Consider the following 19260-nt stretch of genomic DNA (forward strand, 5'->3'; position numbering starts at 1 on the left):
AGAGCAGCAGGAAATTTTTTTTTAAATGAGGATACTGTAAGGACCTTAAAGACAATATGAAGCATACCAACATCTGCTTCATACAGGGTGGGGAAAAAGCATGCTTACATTTGTGAGTATGTGAAACATGGAGTTTATTATTGTATTATTATTTATTAATTACTGTATTATTTTCATACCATTGGAGAACTAGGAAGAGAAAAGAGAGAGAGCAAGGGTTAGAGAACCTATTTGAAGAAATAATGACTGAAAACTTCGTTAATCTAGTGAACAAAAGAAAAACACAAGTCCAGAAAGCACAGAGAATCCCAAACAAGATTAACCCAAAGAGGTCACAACAAGACACATCACAATTAAAATGGCAGAGGTTAAGGATAAAGAGAGAATCTTAAAAACAGCAAAAGAAAGACAGTTACCTACAAGAAGCTCTCATAAGAATGTCAGCTTATTTCTCCACAGAACCATTTCATGCCAGAAATATTGAAAGTGATTAAAAACAAGAACCTACTATTAAGATTACTTTACCTAGCAAGGTTATCATTTAAAAGTGAAGGAGAAATTAAGATCCTCCCAGACAAGAAGAAACTAAAGGAATTTATTACCACCAAACCAGTATTACATAAAATAGTAAAAGGTCTTCTTTAAGAAGAAGAAGAGGAAAAAAGAAAAACAGAGGAACATAGCTAAAAGAATAAAGTGGTAATAAATATGTACCTGTCAAGAATCACTTTCAATGTAAGTGGCTTAGATGCTCTAATCAAAAGACATAGAGTAGCTGAATAGTTAAGAAAACAAGACCCATAAATATTGCTATGTACCAGAAAAAGATATATCATGCACATGGAAACAGAAAGAACCTGGGGTATCAAAACTTCTATCAGATAAAATAGACTTTAAAACAAAGACTCTCATGAGAGACAAAGGAGGACATTACATAGTGATAAAGGGATTGATGCAACAAGAGGATATAACCCTTGAAAACATTTATGTAACCAATATACATTTACCCAAATATATAAAGTAAATCTTAATAGACACAAAGGAAGAGATCAACAGTAATGCAATCATAGTAGGGGATTTTTACACCCCATTGACATGGATGGATAGATCTTCCAGACAGAAAATCACCTAGGTAACAGAAGCATTAAGTTAGTCACTATATCAGATGGATTTATTTGTATCATCAGAATATTTCATCCCAAAGATGCAGAATATACATTCTTCTCAAGTGTGCATGGAACATTTCCTGGGATAGACCACATGTTAGGCCACAAAAAAGTACCAGTAAATCTTAAAGATTGAAATCATTTCAAACATCTTTTCTGACTACAATGGTGTGAAATTAGAAATCAATACCCACCAAAAACCTGAAAAACACACAAACACATGGAGGCTAAATAGCATATTACTAAACAATGAATGGGTTAAGAATTAGGTAAAGGAAGAAATCAAAAGATACCCCGAAACAAATGAAAATAAGAACACAACCCAAAAATCTATGGGACACAGTGAAAACAGTTCTGAGAGGAAAATTCAGAGCATTGCAAGCCTTTCTCAAGAAATTAGAAAAATCTCAAATGAACAATCTAACTTTACACTTAAAGGAACTAGAAAAAGAACAGCAAACAAAGCCCAAAGTGAGTAGGAGAAAGGAAATGATAAAAGTCAGAGTAGAAATAAATGTAATAGAGTGTTATAAAAAAACAGTACAAAATATCATTGAAACCAAGAGTTGGTTCCTTGAAAAGATAAACAAGATGGATAAAGCTTAACCAAACTTATCAAGAAAAAAATAAAAAGGTTCTATGTAAAAAAAATAAGTAATGAAAGAGAAGTGACACAATAGAAATGCAGGATTATTAGAAAATATATATTTGTTGTCCAACAAATTGGACAACCTGAAAAAAATGGATAAATTTCCAAAAACATAAAATTATCCAAAACTAAAACAAGAAGAAACAGAAAATCTAAATGGAACTATGACAAATAATGTAATTAAAGCAGTGATCAAATTTCTTCCAACAAATAAAGGTCCTGCATCAGATGCCTTCACAAGTAAATTTTACCAAACATTCAAAATTCTTAAAAGAACTAACATATCTCCTTCTTTAAAAAAATGTCCTGTATGACACTGATTTCAGGATCCATTTTTTATGTTCTCTAATGTTAAACACAACCTACCTTTGCTGTGCACTATGCCTAACTTTTTTCATGTGTAAATTGGGAGTAATAATTTGTAGCTACCTTACAGTGTTTGTTGAAGAGTTTATACAATGAATGTAAATGGCTAAACATGAAATAGCTGTATTTATTACCCTATTTCCATTTTGTAGATGAAGAAAAAAAATACAGAAAGTTAAGTAACTTGCTCAAGTTTGCACAAATAAAGGTCCTGGACAGCCTGAAGGAGTACAAGCCTCCACTAAGGCCTGTGTATAGATAGCAACCATTCTTTGAAAATATATACTTCTCACAGATACATGAAAAATGGCATAACCTATAGATGGGTTACCTGAAAGTCTAGGTTAAAATGCCCAGGGGACAGTAGTTGTATTGATCTAGCTCTAGCACCTTTTACCAGGTGACTGCAGAGGTAGCTACTAGCTGTTCACTTCTCACAAACAAAAGTAAACTACATAGATTTAAATTATACTTGTAAATACTCAGGAAACATGATCATTTTGTTAACTAGATGCTAATGCCTTCTTGCCCTTGTGAAGTGTGGGCACTAATTATAAAGCCTGTCTTATTTTAATCTTGTGTCCATTGTGGTATTATATAACTGTCTTTAAATTTTCAGATAAATACAGAGAAATAACTTCCTTGAATGTAAGGCTGTGAGGAAAGTACCACATATTTCTGAGTGGCTTTCAACTACAAAATCACCAGAGTAGATATTTTAAAATTTTGATGACTGTACCTCATACTTAGAAGGGCTGATTTAATTGATCTTGGGTGGGACGGGTCCAGGCTACTTTTTAAACACTTTTAGAAAACTTACTCATGCGACTCAAAAGCAAAGGCCAAGGTTAAGGATCACAGTAACAAATACAAGTTGTGAAGCTTCATTATTTTAAATATATGCTGCAAATGTACTCAATTTTAAAGTTCTTGTTAGCATGGCCAAACATCAATAAGTACTTTGATAATGATTTATGCAGTATTTTCAATATATACAGCAACTTTTCAGCACTTGTGGCTCTCCCTTGCCCCTCTGGCTCCCACAGTCAAACCAACACCATTGTCCATGCCCGTGGGTCCTTTATACATGGTCCTTGACTTGCCACTTCCCCTTCTTTTCCGCTTTACCCCCATCCACTCCCTTCTGTTCACTGTCAGTATGTTCTTAATTTCAATGTCTCTGGTTATATTTCGTTTGCTTGTTTGTTTTGTTGATTAAGTTCCACTTATAGGTGAGATCATATGGTATTTGTCTTTCACTGCCTGGCTTACTTCACTTAGCATAATAGTCTCCAGTTCCACTCATGCTGTCCCAAAGGTAGGAGCTTCTTCTTTCTTTCTGCAGCTCAGCATTCCATTGTGTAAATTTACCAGTTTTTGACCCGTTCATTTACTGACGGTTACTTAGCCTGTTTCCAGCACTTAGCTATTGTAAATTGCGCTGATATGAAGATAGAGATGCATAGGTTCTTTTGAATGGGTGTTTCAGGATTCTTAGGCTATAATCCCAATAGTGGAACCACTGGATTAAAAGGCATTTCCATTTTTAGTTTTCTGAGGAAATTCCATATTGTTTTCCACAGTGGCTGCAGCAGTACGCATTCCCACCAACAATGTACTAGGGTTCCCTTTTCTCCACAACCTCACCAGCACTTGTTGTTTTATGATTGTTTGTTTTCTAACTTTATACTGGCAGTAACTTTCATGGAAGATAATATAAAATTTTACTTAAGCCCTTTGACTTCATAAAAATTACCAATGTAATAAGCATAAATAAATAGAAGTAATGGGCTTTGTGATAACATAGAGATGGGATTTCACTCCATTTTTAGAATTTCTTAGCCATGTGGCCTTGCATTAGATCTTTCTCAGAGAACTGTTTGCTGTGACATAAAATGAAGATAATAAAATATACTGTACATGTCTGTTTGTTTTAGGAATTTAATAATATGGTGTGATGTATTGATATTACTTAACCCAGCACTGGAACATAGTAAGACCTCAAATAACACTCACCATTGGTATTGTGCTATAATTTAGCATGATAAATATAGAAATAGAAATAATTCTCAGAGAGATGTAGGGGAACAGAGGAGAGACTCCCAGAACAGATAGGGACTGACAAAGGACAGTTTCATGAAAAAACGTATTATTCACTAGTTAAGAAAGTCTAATACAAAATTTTATGATGTATCTCTGAAGTCAGCTTGTTGAGGTATAACATTAATTATAAGTATACTTAAAGAAACTTCACTTTCTGTTTATTTTCTTGGCATTGTACAGTTGTTGAGTTAAAAATCAAATCATTATTAAATTCTTGACCTGCCCTGGCTGGTGTGGCTCAGTGGATAGAGCTTGGGCTTTGAACCAAAGGGTCATTGGTTTGATTCCCAGTCAGGGTGCATACCTGGGTTGCGGACCAGGCCCTCAGTAGGGAGAGCACAAGAGGCAACCACACATTGATGTTTCTGCCCTCTTGCTCCTACCCTTCTCTCTAAAAATAAATGAATCCCTGGCTGGTGTAGCTCAGTAGATTAAGTGCAGGACTGCAAACCAAAGTGTTGCCAGTTCGATTCCCAGTCAGGGCACATGAGTGGGTTTTGGTCCAGGCCCCCAGCAGGGGGCACAAGAGAGGCAACCACACATTGATGTTTCACTCCCCCCTTTCTCCCTCCCTTCCCCTCTCTGTAAAAATAAATAAAACTTAAAAAAAAGACAGACTTAAAAAAATTCTTGACCTGCTGTGACCTCACATGCTATACATAACCACAACAAATGAAAAAACAGAAATAAAATAAAAACTATTATGAAGCAATATATGATACTTATAAATCATACTTAAAGTTACTCAGGAAATACCCTCCACAAGTGACCCTTGGTGTCATTTGGTGCATCACATTGAATGACTTTTTCTAAGTTAATTCCATATGTATGAAAATTCTGCCAGTACTGTTTCTATAAATCAAACTGTTTTTACTTTATTCCTAGAATGAAAAACAAAAGAAAACAAAGGATTTTTAAACTCTATGGAAACTGTCACAGTGAAGTACTTAAGTAAAAACTTCTTAAAGTTGTGCACTTCATATGTAAAGATTAGAGCACTGTACTATTATTCCTATGAAGCCCATCATCTCTTCTTTCTTTAAACTTATTTACTTGTTTACAGATATTTTGTCAAGTATCATCCTGCAATTCCTCAAATCACTTTTCTTCATCTCCACAAGGTTTTAGATCTGTGAACTCTTAAAATAACCACACAATTCATACATCCTTTTTTTTTCCTGTAACGCATTTGCTGATCAACCTGGTCTTGCAGTTGAAATATTGTTGTCAAGTTGACAAGAATTGAGGTGTCAAGTATTATTTATATATAATGTTAGAGACAAAGTTATCAGCATGTGAAAAATCAATCTTGTGAGATGTGTCTTTTTAGAAAGGGCTTAAAATTATAAAGAAACTATCATAAGTCTGTATTTCAAAACTATTCTATGACATTTTATTACAAATAATTTAGAGGATAGAAAAGGCTGGCTTATTTTAAAAGACAGTCTTATTCAGAACTACATCATATCAAATATTCATAGTAAATAGTACCAAGGAATTAATAGATGACTCCCTCTCTAGAAGAAATAGAATGTGTATAGCCCACCTTGGGGGAATAGCAATACTAAGTAATATTGTTTCAAATGTAAGCTCAGTTAATAGCATCATATGCTACAATTATTTTCGATTTTTCTTCAGGAAGGGAGGAACTGTATTCTTACAATGTCAAAATTTGACTTCATTGGAGGATTATTTTCCCTGTAGAAGAGAAATATATTAAATGTTTATTCCTAAGATTATTGAAACCTACATAAAACTTTTATTAATTAAGTTAGGGCAGCAATATAGTTTTTGGATCCACTCATTTACTTATGGTTACTTAGGCTGGTTCCAGCACTTGGCTATTGTAAATTGTGCTGCTATGAACACTGGGGTACATAGGTTCTTTTGAATTGGTGTTTCAGGATTCTTAGCATATAATCCCAGCAGTGGAATTGCTGGATCAGAAGGCAGTACCATTTTTAGTTTTCTGAGGAAATTCCTTACTGTTTTCCACAGTGGCTGCACCAGTCTGCATTCCCACCAACAGTGTACTAGGGTTCCCTTTTCTCAAAGGGAAAACAACCTCATTAGCACCTGTTTGTTGATTTTTTAATGATGGCATTTCTGACTGGTATCAGATGGTATCTTATTGTTGTTTTAATTTGGATTTCTCTGATGGCTAGTGATGTTAAGCATCCTTTCATAAGCACATGGGCCCTCTGTATGTCCTCTTTGGAAGAGTGTCTGTATAGGTCCTTTGCCCATTTTTTAATTGGATTTTTTGTCTTTCTGGCATTGAGTTGTATGTGGTACATTTACACAATGGAATACTATGCAGCAGAAAAAAAGCAAGAGACCCCTCATGACAGCATGGGCAGAACTGGAGAGCATTATGCTAAAATAAATAAGCCAGGCAGTGAAAGACAAATACCATATGACCTCATCTAAAAGTAGAACCTAATGAACAAGACAAACAAGGAAGCAAAACAGAACCAGAGATACGGCAAAAAGAAACAGACTGACAGGGGCCAAAGGGGCAGGGGACAAGGGAGGAGAGAAGGGAAGGGCCTAGTTAAAAAACAAGTATAAATGACTCATGGAATGAACAGGGTTGGGATTAACTATGGGAGTGAGGGGTGGGAGGGGCATGGGAGAGCAGTGGGGGGAAATTGGGACAACTGTAATGGATCAATAAACAAAAAAAAACGGCAATATGAAGCTGCACATGTGAAACCTAGACACTATCCTTTTCTTTGGCACTGAAAGTACTATAAGCAAAGAAAGACATTTAAGACAAGTTCCAAGCGGGCAGGCTTCTTTCCCTTTAGTTAATTATTCCATTGCTGGAACACAGAATGGCATCTAGCACATAAATACTCATCAAATGTTTCTTAATAAAACAAGATAAAGATGTTTACTCAATGAAAAATGTGATATACACTTTTAATTTTATCAATGATTAATATCAGTTGCAACTTTATATGGGATGGACAATTAAGAGTTTGATATTTTTTAGTGACATGTTTGGCAATCTGGTCCTTATCTAACTTTCCAAATGTGTCTTGGACCATTCTTCCCTGTTCAATTAACTCCAGGCAGACACATTTCCTTTCTGGTCATCAGAAACATAACACTGTCCCCACTTCAACATTTTTGGGTTTCTTTAAAGATTTTATTTATTTTTAGACAGAGGGGAGTGGGAGGAGAAAGAGAGGGAGAGAAACATCACTGTGTGGTTGCACCCACATGCTCTTCACTGGGGATCTGGCCCTCAACCTAAAGCATGTGCCCTGACTGGGAATCGAACTGGCGACACTTCAGTTTGCAGGCTGGCACTCAGTCCACTGAGTTATACCGGCCAGGGCTCAAGGTCTTTTCACTTAATATTCCACCTGCTTTGAAAGCTTTCCCTCCAGCTCTTAACTTGGTTGACTCCTTATCTTTTGTTCTCAGCTCCAAGCTTACTTTCTCAGAGACATCTTCCCTGTGTCTAGTATCGAACCATGTCCTCCAAACTGCAGTGTACTTATATTACCTTGATTATTTGCTTTATAATCTTTGCCAAAATATGACATGGAATTGTTATATAATTTGTTTACTTATTTATTGCTTATTATTTGTCACCCTCATTTTAGGTACCACCTCTTTGACAGCAGGGCACATTCTATCTTATTCTTTATAGTTTCTTTAGTACCTAAAACAATATCAGAAAAAAACTTTAATGAGTATTTAATAATATAATATTTTACTCATATTTATGTTTATATTTAATATATACATTTAACTTTTAAACTATGTTAAAAGAATTCTTTTCCTTTTTCACTCTTTAAGGTTTACATGGGAAAAGCTTAACTCAGTGAATCACTAGTCATCTGGTGACATAATACAAAAGGAGAGAATATTTGCCTTATGTGGGTGTGATTTTGTGAATCCAAGCTTCCAACTACCATAGAGGTTTTTACTCTGCGGTAAATGCCATCAGACATTTAGATTAGGTTTCTGGCTATTCAATACACACGTAACATTAAATAATGAAAACATTAGGCAAATGATTGAGAAGTTTTCAAATATACATATTTAGAGTCCTTTAGAAAAATTAATCTGTAGTATTTATTTTTATTAAAATATATGGTATTATACAAACTGGTTTCTCTTTAGGTCATATAAATCTTTCACCTTTTTAAAATACATGGTATTATGAAAAATGAACTGAACTGAAATTAAATTATAATCAATCATAGGTCTTTTATTTCAAAATCTATTTGGTTATTGTGCAGTCAAGGTAAATTTAAAATATTTTGGAGCTTTCATGTATTCTATTCATTAGAAATTTGAAGCAACGACCTTAGTGGCTTTTACACTGTCAAGTAGGATATCTGTTAATTCAGGACAGCATTAGTGTAACAGGGTGCAGCCAAGAGGGGGGCCCCAAATAGGGATTTGGAATGGGGCCCAGGACTCAAGGTGTCCAGGAGATTTTAGGATGTCCTCACCCTACCCCCAGGTGTGGGTTGGGGGAAGGGACAAATGGAGCAGGGCCATTGAGAGCTGTTTGGCATAGCAACAGCCTTGTAGCTACCCTCTGGCATGGTCATTTAACATATCTATAACCTTTGACTGGTTACATAGATGTGTTAAATAACTGTGGCCATGCTTTGAGCCAAGGGAATGGAAGTCCCTCCTCAAGATGTGACTGGGGGGCAGGTCCCCCCAGTTACAGCACCTGCGTGGAAGCTTAGAGAAGATTGGCTCCATGACATGGGGCCACACCTGCCCAGACTCATGATGGCAGACCAGTAAAGCTAGAAGGATATGAGTGCTGGCATGTGAGGCCAAGTGTGGGAGGAGTTGGAAATGGGGCTGCTGAGAAAGATTGGTATGGGGATTAAAACCCAGACGCAGCAGCCATTGAGAGGGAGAACCACTCAGTCTTTAGTAGAGTGGAGACTCCCACAGCCCTGTGAGAGAGAATCACCCTGTGACTTTAGCAGAGAATCACCACTCAGCTTTGGCAGAGTGGCAGACCCCACTCTTTGCAGTCATTGAGGGGGGAGAACCATGTGGTTTTGGCTGAGTGGAGACTCCTGTGGCCCTGGGGGAGAGAGGACCACATGGCTGGAGCAGTGGAGAGAGGACCACGTGTCTTTGCCAGAGTGGGAACCCCCGCAGCTTTAGAAGGGGGAACCAACCCCCAGCTTTAGCAGAGATCCCAGCGACACAGCTGAGGGTGCTGAGAAAAACTGAGGGCTGCCTGAGCCAAGGACTTCTATTTCCTTTCCTGAGATACGGTACCCCAGACTGGGCAAAGGGGGAAGGAAGGACTATGTCTGTTTGTGGGTGTTTTAAGGGACTTTTGGATTTTGATGAAGACATTAGGTCACTACTTTAAGTGTGTATAGTATTAAATAACTGTTTCCTTTCCTTTTCACGAATCTCTGGCATTGAAAGACATCTTTCCTATAGGCAGCAGACATAACGGACCTGGGGTTTTCTTTCGGGTAATAGTATATTGCCCTTGGCTCCCCCCCTCCCTTGTTGTTCTGTAACATTAGTATGTGAGGTGAAGCCAGGTCTTACTTATATGCTATGATACAGGTGTCACAGGTGGGCACAGGTAACTAGGTTCTTGGTGATTGGGACAAAGAATTAAACCGAACACTCATAGTTTATAGCAGAGAACATGGGAGCAGGCCAACTATAAGCAGAGATTGACCTCATGGGCTGGAGGGACTCTATTCTTATAGGGCAGATCTTTCCTGGCTAGTTTTGGTGGGCTTATACTGTGCATGTACAAGTAGTTGTATTACTTTAAAGCTACTGCACATGTGGTCTCCCATGATTTTCCCTGGCTGGCCACCAGGGAAGAGGGTCCCACAATGTTACCAAATTGACCCCCCCTTCTCCTGGGGTCCTTCTGTACTAGGTTTATGTTTCCCATCACCAGAGAATTATAGCTGTTCAAGTAAGAAATTGGTGAAAAGGAAAGGAATTATTTATTCAAGTTATACAGACTTAAGAGTAATTGTTACAGGGTGCAGCCAAGAGGGGGGACCCCAAATGGGCATTTGAAATGGGGTCCTGAACTTAAGGTGTCCAGGAGATTTTAAGATGTCTCCATCCCCCCACCCAGGGTGTGGGTTGGGGGAAGGGACAAATGGAGCAAGGCCATTGAGATCTGTTTTGCATAGCAACAGCCTTGCAGCTACCCTCTGGCATGGTCATTTAACATATCTATAGCCTTTGGCTGGTCGCTTAGATATGTTAAAGAGCTGTGATCATCTCTGGGGGGGGGGGCATGGAAGTAACTTCCCCACCAACACGTGACTGGGGGCAGATCCCCCAAGCTACAGCGCCTGCGTGGGAGCTCGGAGAAGATTGGCTCCAGGACATGGGGCCACACCTGCCCAGACTCGAGATGGCAGCCCAGTAAAGCTGGAAGGATACGAGTTCCGGCATGTGAAGCTGACTGTGGGAGGAGTCGGAAATGAGGCTGCAGAGGAAGATTGGCTGCGGGGATTTAAAACCCAGACTTGGCGGCCATTAGGGGAGAGAACTATGCGTCTTTAACAGAGTGAGGACTCTCCCCTTCCCGCAGCCCTGAGAGAGAGAACTATGCGTCTTTAGCAGAGTGGAGACTCCCGCATCCCAGAGAGAGAGAACCACGAGGCCTGGACGGAGTGGGGACCCCCGCAGCTTTAGAAGGGGGAACCACCACCTGGTTTTAGCAAAGATCCTGGCGACTCAGCCGAGGGTGCCGGGAACCCAGGGAGGTCTCCCAGTCGAGATGGAGGGCTAACTAAGAACCAGAGGACTGTCTGAGCCATGGACTTCGTTTTCCTTCCCTGAAATACGGTACTCTGGACTGGGCAAAGGGGAAAGGAAGGAAGGACTGTGCCTGTTTGTGGGTGTTTTGGGGGACTTCGGGGTTTTTGATAAAGACATTAGGTCACTACTTGAAGTTTGTATAGATTAAATAAACACTTCCTTTCCTTTTCACGAATCTCTAGCATTGAGAGATGTCTTTCCTCGGGCGGCGGACATGACGGACCTGGGGGCCTTTTAAATAATAGTATATTGTCCCAGCCCCCCCCCCCCTTGTTCTGTTCTGTAACATAATGACTTAATGTCCTCATCAAAATCCCAAAGTCCCTTAAAACACCCACAAAAACACACAGTTTTTCTTTGCCCCCTTTGCCCAGTCTGGGGTACCATATCTCAGAAAAAGAAATAGAAGTCCGTGGTTCAGGCAGCCCCCAGTTCTTCCCAGTAATCTGTGCTAAGCCAGTAGGCCTCTCTTGGTTCCTGGCACCATCAGCTGTGTTGCTAGGATCTCCAATTAATCCAAAGTCATGTGGCACCTTCTCATGGCCCATTGGTAAAAGTCCTTTCTCCTTTTTCTTTCAGGCAAAGTCTCTCCTGCTTCCTAAGCCATGTGGCCAAAGGGAGCACCCCAAAGCCATGGAGGTCCCCCCATCAAAGCTGTGGGGGTCCCCACTTTGGCAAAGCCTCATAGTTCTCTCCTCGCAAAGCCGCATGGGGGTTCTCTGCTAAAGCTGCATGATTCTCTCTGCCGCATGGTGATTCTCCCTCACATGGCTACTGCATCTGGGTTTAAATCCTTGTACCAGTCTTCCTCTATAGCCCCATTTCCGACTCCTCCCACAATCAGCTACACTTATCAGCACTCCCATATCCTTCCAGATTTACTGGGCTGCCATAGTGGGTCTGGGTAGGCATGGCCCCATGGTGTGGAGCTAATCATCTCCAAGCTCTCACACAGGCACTGTAATCAGGAGGAGTTGCCTCCCAGTTATGTCTTGGGTGGAAGTCACTCCCTTCTTCCTGGCTCAAAGCATGGCCACAGCTATTGAACATATCTATGAAACCAGTTAAAAGTTATAGATATGTTAAATGATCATTCTAGAGGTTACCTGCAAAACTGTTGCTATGCAAAACAATTCAATAGCCCTGCTCCATGTGTCCTATCCCCCAGCTCAGACTCATGGATGTGAGGACATCCCATATTTTTAATATTTTCTGGACACCCTGACTTCTGGACCCCATTAAAAATCCTTCTTTTGGGGGGCCCCTGGCTGCACCCTCTTACACAGGGATTAAGAATATTTGAACAAAACAAATGACAATTCATTTCTTTCATTTGATTATAAAATATATTTTGGCTTTATAACACTATTTTCTCTATTTTTTAAACTCAGTGCAATCTCAGAATAAGTCTGCATTTATGAAGTACACATTACTATTATTTTAAATGTCACATTTCTTTTTACTCCACAAAGACTATTCTACATATTAATCCTACATTAAAGGCCTATCTTTCTTTTATCAAAGTTTGACCAATGTTTGGCACATAAATTGTGATCCCATAGAGGGATACACCAATCTGTTAAATGAATTAGCAGCTGATCCTAAAATTTCTTCTGGGAAGTCATTAGGTAGTCTGTAATTTTTAAGAAGTTGCAAGGAGCCAGAAACCTCAATACTCTTCAACTTTCAGAGAGGCACCTGAAGGTTGATTCAGAAGCTGTTCTGTATCTGACTGTTAGTCCAGCTGATTCTTTGTCTGATATCTACTGTATTGTTGATAAAACTTGTTTTTAGAGTATAATTAGTTTTCCTGTGGAGAACTGTTCACAAAAAGTGCTATTGGAGTAATAAAAGGACAGAAAACTGGGGCTTCATTGAAAATACAAAACAGGTCTTATGACTGTCTTTGTGGCTACTAGCTAATAATTGTTTATATGTGTACATAATATACATATATTATATGCTTATGAGTTGGGAATACCCAACATTCCCTCCTGTGTTTCTCCTTTACTCTTATACTACTACTGTTCTCACAACATTTCTGAACACCAGATGTGTGTGGGATTCTCCCCCACTAATCAATTCTCTGACACCAGCTGAGTATTCTACAATTCAACTCAATTCTGGCACAATTTACATAAAAATAGCTTCAAGTGCCACAGGTTAAGGGCTCAGTCCCATAAGACTTCCCCCCACTTCAGATGACAGTTGCAAAGATTAGGTTGCCAGGTTACCTACAACTTCTGTCTGCCTTGGCTTGAAATCAAAGATTCCCTTGAGTCTAAATAATTTGATAAATCAGCTCACAGAACTCTGGGAAACATTTATGTTCACCAGTTTAGTAAAGAATATGATAAAAGATATAGATGAACAGCCAGGTGAACAGATGACATCCGGGAGTGTCCCAAGCATAGGAGTTTCTGTTCCTGTGGAATCTGGATATGTTAATCTCCCAGAATGTGGATGTGTTCACTGACCTGAAAGCTCTCTGACCCTCATACATTTGAGAAATTTATGAAGGGTTCATCACATAAGCATGATTGATCATTAACTTCACTTCCAGTCCTTTGTCCCTCTCAAAAGAATGAAAGGATGGGGCTGAAAAACGCTTCCAAGCTTCTAATCATGCTTTGGTCTTTCCAGGGACCAGCCCCCATTCAGAAGCCATCCAGAGGCCCACCCAGACTCACCTCATTAAAACACCATATACCAATCAGCTAGGAAATCACAAGGGTTTCAGCAGCCCTGCCCCATGAATCAGAAACAGAGATCAATACACAGTATATTTTCTCTATTACTTAATAGTATATAAAATTTTTATCAAAATCTGATAGTGAAAAAGAATTTTCTAGAAATAGTCAAAAACTCACTTGCATATACATCATTCATATGCAAATCAATCAATATAGAGCCTATATCTCTAATCATCTACTTTATTAAGCTTTCCCAAAGCTTTCACACTCTAGCCATTATCTGTCTGCCCTAACCACTCCAAGGTCAGGTATCAGAAAACTGGGGACAGCCTCTATGCCTAGAATCCACAAAATTGTACTCAAACTAGTCGATCTTAAGCCTATTTTCTCTGTTTTGTCCCTTCCTTCCAAAGGAAACCATTATAAAGATAATTGCCCATGTCTTCTCCTGCTCCCTCTGCCTCCTTACTTACCCTGGTGTTTCGCAGTATGGTATGCTGTGTTTCCTGTTTCTAGGAATCTGTAACTATAGAAAAATTTTGCCTTCGTGATAACAATTTCTCTCTCTAAGTTTCCTTGATATACTTGATAAGTATGAATCCTGGGTATTCTTACACCTAAGGAGTTAAAATTCTGTTGTTTCAAGTATTGCCAATAGCAAGGAGAGGACCGGGTGAGAGAGAAAAATGAAGCTCAGCACAATAAGAAAGAATATGTGACTTCTGGCCAAGATGGAGGTGATAGACAGATGCACTTTGCTTCCTCACACAACCAAAAGAAGGGCAACAAATTTAAAAACAAAAATAACCAGAACTGCCAGAAAATTGAACTGTATAGAAGTCTGAAAACCAAGGAGTTAAAGAAGAAACATTCATCCAGGCTGGTAGGAGATCTGGAGACAGCTGGGAAGAGAAGGACTGCAGCAACTTGGTGGCTGGAGGACCTGGAGAGGCAGCAGCTGGCAGAGCTACTGGTCCCACATTTGCATGCAGATAAACTAGAACAACTGGGGAGGGAGACTGAGTAACCCAGGTATCCAGTGCATGAAAAGAAAGCCTCAAAACCTCTGATTAAAAAAACCTGTGGGGGTTGCGGCAGCAGGAGAAACTCCCAGCCTCACAGGAGAGTTTGCTAGAGAGACCTACAGGGTCCTAGAATATACATAAAACTGCCCACCTTGGAATCAGCACCAGATAGACCCAATTTGCTTGTGGGTAGCAGAGGAAGTGACTGAAAGACAGTGGAGAGCTGAATAAGTGGTATTGTTCCCTCTCAGACCCCTCCCCCACATAGAGAGCCACAATGCAGTGATGTGAGTTGCCCCACCCTGGTGAATACCTAAGGCTCTGCCCCTTACTACATGACAGGTGTGCTGAGACAAAAAAAAAAAAAATATGGTCCAAATGAAAGAACTGACCAAAGCTCCAGAAAAAATACAACTAAGAGATGAAGAGATAGCCAACCTATCAGATTCAGAGTTCAAAACACTGGTAATCAGGATGCTCACGGGAATGGTTGACTATGGTCTCAAAATAGAGGAAAAAGTAAAGGCTATGCAAAATGAAATAAAGGAAAATATACAAGGAACCAATAGTGAATGGAAACTTGGACTCAAATGAATGGTTTGATACAGAAGGAAGAAATAAACTTCGACCAGGACAGAATGAAGAAACAAGAATTCAAAAAAATGAGGAGAGTCTTAGGAACCTCCAGGACAACTTTAAATGTTTCAACATCTGAATCATAGGGGTACCAGAAGGAGGAAAGAAAGAGCAAGAAATTGAAAACTTATTTGAAAACATAATGGAGAACTTAGAAACAGACTCCCAGGAAGTCCCAGAAGCTCAGAGAGTCCCAAAGAAGTTGAACCTGAGGAAGCACACACCAAAGCACATCATAATTACATTACCCAAGATTAAGGATAAGGAGAGAATCTTAAAAGCGGTGAGAGAAAAGGAGATAGATACCTACAAAGGAGTTCCCATAAGACTATCAGCTGATTTCTCAAAAGAGACCTTACAGGCAAGAAGGGGCCAGAAGGAAGTATTCAAAGTCATGAAAATCAAGCAATTACTTTCAAGATTACTCTACCCAGCAAACCTATCACTTAGAATGGAAGGACAGATAAAGTGCTTCCCAGATAAGGTCAAGTTAAAGGAGTTCATCAAAAGCAAGCCTTTATTATATGAAATGTTAAAGGGACTTATCTAAGAAAAACAAGATAAAAAATACGAACAGTAAAATGACAGCAAACTCACAGCTATCAACAACCAAATCTAAAAAAGAAAAAACAAAAACAAAAAAGTACTAAGCAAACAACTATACCAGGAACAGATCCACAGACATAGAGATAACATGGAGGGTTATCAGCGGGGAGGGGGAGAGGAAGGAAAGAATGGGGGAAAATACACAGGGAATAAGAAGCATAAATGGTAGGTACAAAAAAAACTGGGGGAGGTTAAGCATAGTGTGGGAAATGGAGAAGCCAAAGAACTTACATATATAACCCATGGAGATGAACTAAGGTGGGGGAATGCTGGTGGGAGGGGGGTACAGGGAAGAGGAGAATAAAGGGGAAAAAATAGCACAACTGTAATAGCATAATCAATAAAATATATTTAAGAAAAAGAAAGAATATGTATTATATCATGTGAGAATATTGATGGTGGCCTGACTATTTGAGGATAATCAGGCATGAAAGGGAGGCTGGTAGATTTAACTTATTGCTGACTTTTCATAACAGAGAACACAGGGTTTTAATTTAGATTGTTAATTTCAGATGTCTTAGTGCTAGTGAGATTATAATTTAAGGATATACTTTAAGAAATGAGTTAAAACCTACTTCCAAGACATATGTTAACTTTTAACTATTGCTTAATATGTCTATAATTCTTCAGTAAAGTTGGCATAAGTGATAAATATTCAGATTTTTTCATAAGTATTAAAACTAAGGATTCAAGCCAGGGTTAACTAAATCTATGACCTAGAATCCTCAGGATAACTGGATTAAAGGGATAATATTAATTTTATATTTTTTCTATAGGAATACCCCTGGTATTTAAAACAATGTCAACCTATATAATAAAATTAGCAAATATGAATTATGTGACTTTAGAACAATAGCATTTATTTTAAATAATAAAATATTTAAATATTCCAAATATTCCTTTGGAATAAATATTTTATTTTAAATAATAAAATATTTATATATTCCAAATATTCCTTTGGAATAAAAAGTTATTTAATTCCCTTAATACATACAACAAATATTGTCTATGATCTATAATTGAATCTATATTAGAAAATTCAGGATGAAAACTATCTGAAAGACAGCAACTGAATAGCGGTCCAATAGCTGTAGAATCAAATGATATAAATCTAAACTATAATGGATATCAGTTTAACATTTTAGTGAAATCATAATACATTGTTAACCAAAACTTTACAGAAAAAGCCATCCATGAGAAATCTGTCCCTCTTTCATGTGTGGAGCCTGAGATTTCGGAGAGATATCTCAGCTGCAATGGTTCCCTTTGAGAAGCAGGGGGTATCATCCTCAAGATAGGCTATTCTATAGATTCAGAACAATTCCTATCAAGATATCAATGGAGTATTTTACAGAACTTGAACAAATATTCCAAAAATTTATATGTAACCACCAAAGACCCTAAATAGCCACAGCAATCTTAAGAAAAAAGAACAAAATTGGAGAAATCATGCTATCTAATTTCAAACTACACTACAAGTTCACAGTAATCAATACAGCATGGTATTGGCTTAAAGGCAGACATATAGATCAGTGGAAAAGAATACAGAGCCTAGAAATAAATCCATGACTTTATGCTCAATTTATATTTGATGAAGGAAGCAAAAGCATACAATTTGGTAAAGATAGTCTATCCATTCAATGATGTTGGGAAAATTGGACAGATAAAGTACAAATAAATGAAAATAGACTACCTTCTTACACCATACACAAGAATAAACTCTAAGTGGATTAAAAACTTAAATATTAGACTCAAATTCTAATAAAAAACACAAGCAGTGAAATCTCAAACATTTCTCATAGTAGCATTTTTTTCTGATATGCCTTGGGCAAGGGAAACAAAAGAAAAAATAAGCAAATGGGAACTATATCAAATTATAAAACTTTTGCACAGCAAAAGAAACTGTGAACAAAATGAAAAGACAAAACACTGAATGAAAAACATATTCACCTATTACACGTATGATAATATCCAAAATTTATAAAGCACTTACACAATTCAACACCAAAAAAACAAACAAACAATACAATTAAATAATGGGCAAAGAACCTAAACAGGCAACTCTTCAAATAGGACATACAGATGGCCAATAGACATATGAAAAGATGCTCAGAGATGCTAAAGACCAGAGAAATACATAATAAAACCATAATGAGATATCACCTCACACCTGTCAGAAAGACTGTCATCAATAAATCAACAAACAAAAAGTGATGGTGAAGATGTAGAAAAAAGGAAACCCCTGGGTACTATTGGTGGGAATGCAGACTGGTGCAGCCACTGTTGAAAACAGTGTGGAATTTCTTCAAAAAATTAAAAATGAAACTGCCTTATGACCTTGTGATTCCACTTCTGGGAATATATATAAAGAAACACAAAATACTAATTCAAAAGAAAACATGCATCCCTATGTTCATCGCAACATTATTTACAATAGCCAAGATTTAGAAGCAGCCACGTGCCAATCAATAGATGCACGGATAAAAAATGCTATGGTACATTTACACAAGGAACACTTTTTTGGCCACAAAAAGGAGAAACTCTTACCTTTGGTGACAGCATGGAGGGACCTGGAGAGCACTATTCTAAGTGAAATAAGCCAGTTAGAGAAAGACAAGTACCATTTGATTTCACTTGTGTATGGAATTTAATGAACAAAATGAACTAACCAACAAAATAGGAACAGAATCATAGATATAGAGAACTGACTAACAGAGGTCAGAGGGAAGTGGGTTTGTGAAGCTGGGTGACAAAAGGAAATAGACTAAGCAAAGAAAAAAAAACTCATTGACACAAACAATAGTATTGCAATTACCAGAGGGGAAGCAATGAGGGAAGGTAGGAGAGGATAAAGGGGATATATGGTGAAAGAAAGAGACTTGATTTGTGGTGGTGAACACAAAATACAAAATACAGGTAATAGCTTGTAGAAGTATACATCTGAAACCTATATAATTAACTAATGTAATCCCAATATATTCAATCAAAAGTTTTAAAAAGAAAAGAAAATGGCCACATGACATTTTTTTTAATAGGAAGAAAAGTTCTAGGCCCTGGCTGGTGTGGGTCAGTGGACTGAGCACCAATCTGCAAACCAAAACGTCACTGGTTCAATTCCCAGTCAGGTCACATGCTTGAGTTTTATCCCAGGTCCCCAGTAGGGGCTGCATGAGAGGCAATCACTCATTGATGTTTCTCTCCCTCTATTT

The sequence above is a fragment of the Phyllostomus hastatus genome, unplaced genomic scaffold (assembly GCF_019186645.2).
Source record: "Phyllostomus hastatus isolate PE091 unplaced genomic scaffold, TTU_PhHast_1.1 phas_contig_113, whole genome shotgun sequence".
Classification (NCBI taxonomy): Eukaryota; Metazoa; Chordata; class Mammalia; order Chiroptera; family Phyllostomidae; genus Phyllostomus; species Phyllostomus hastatus.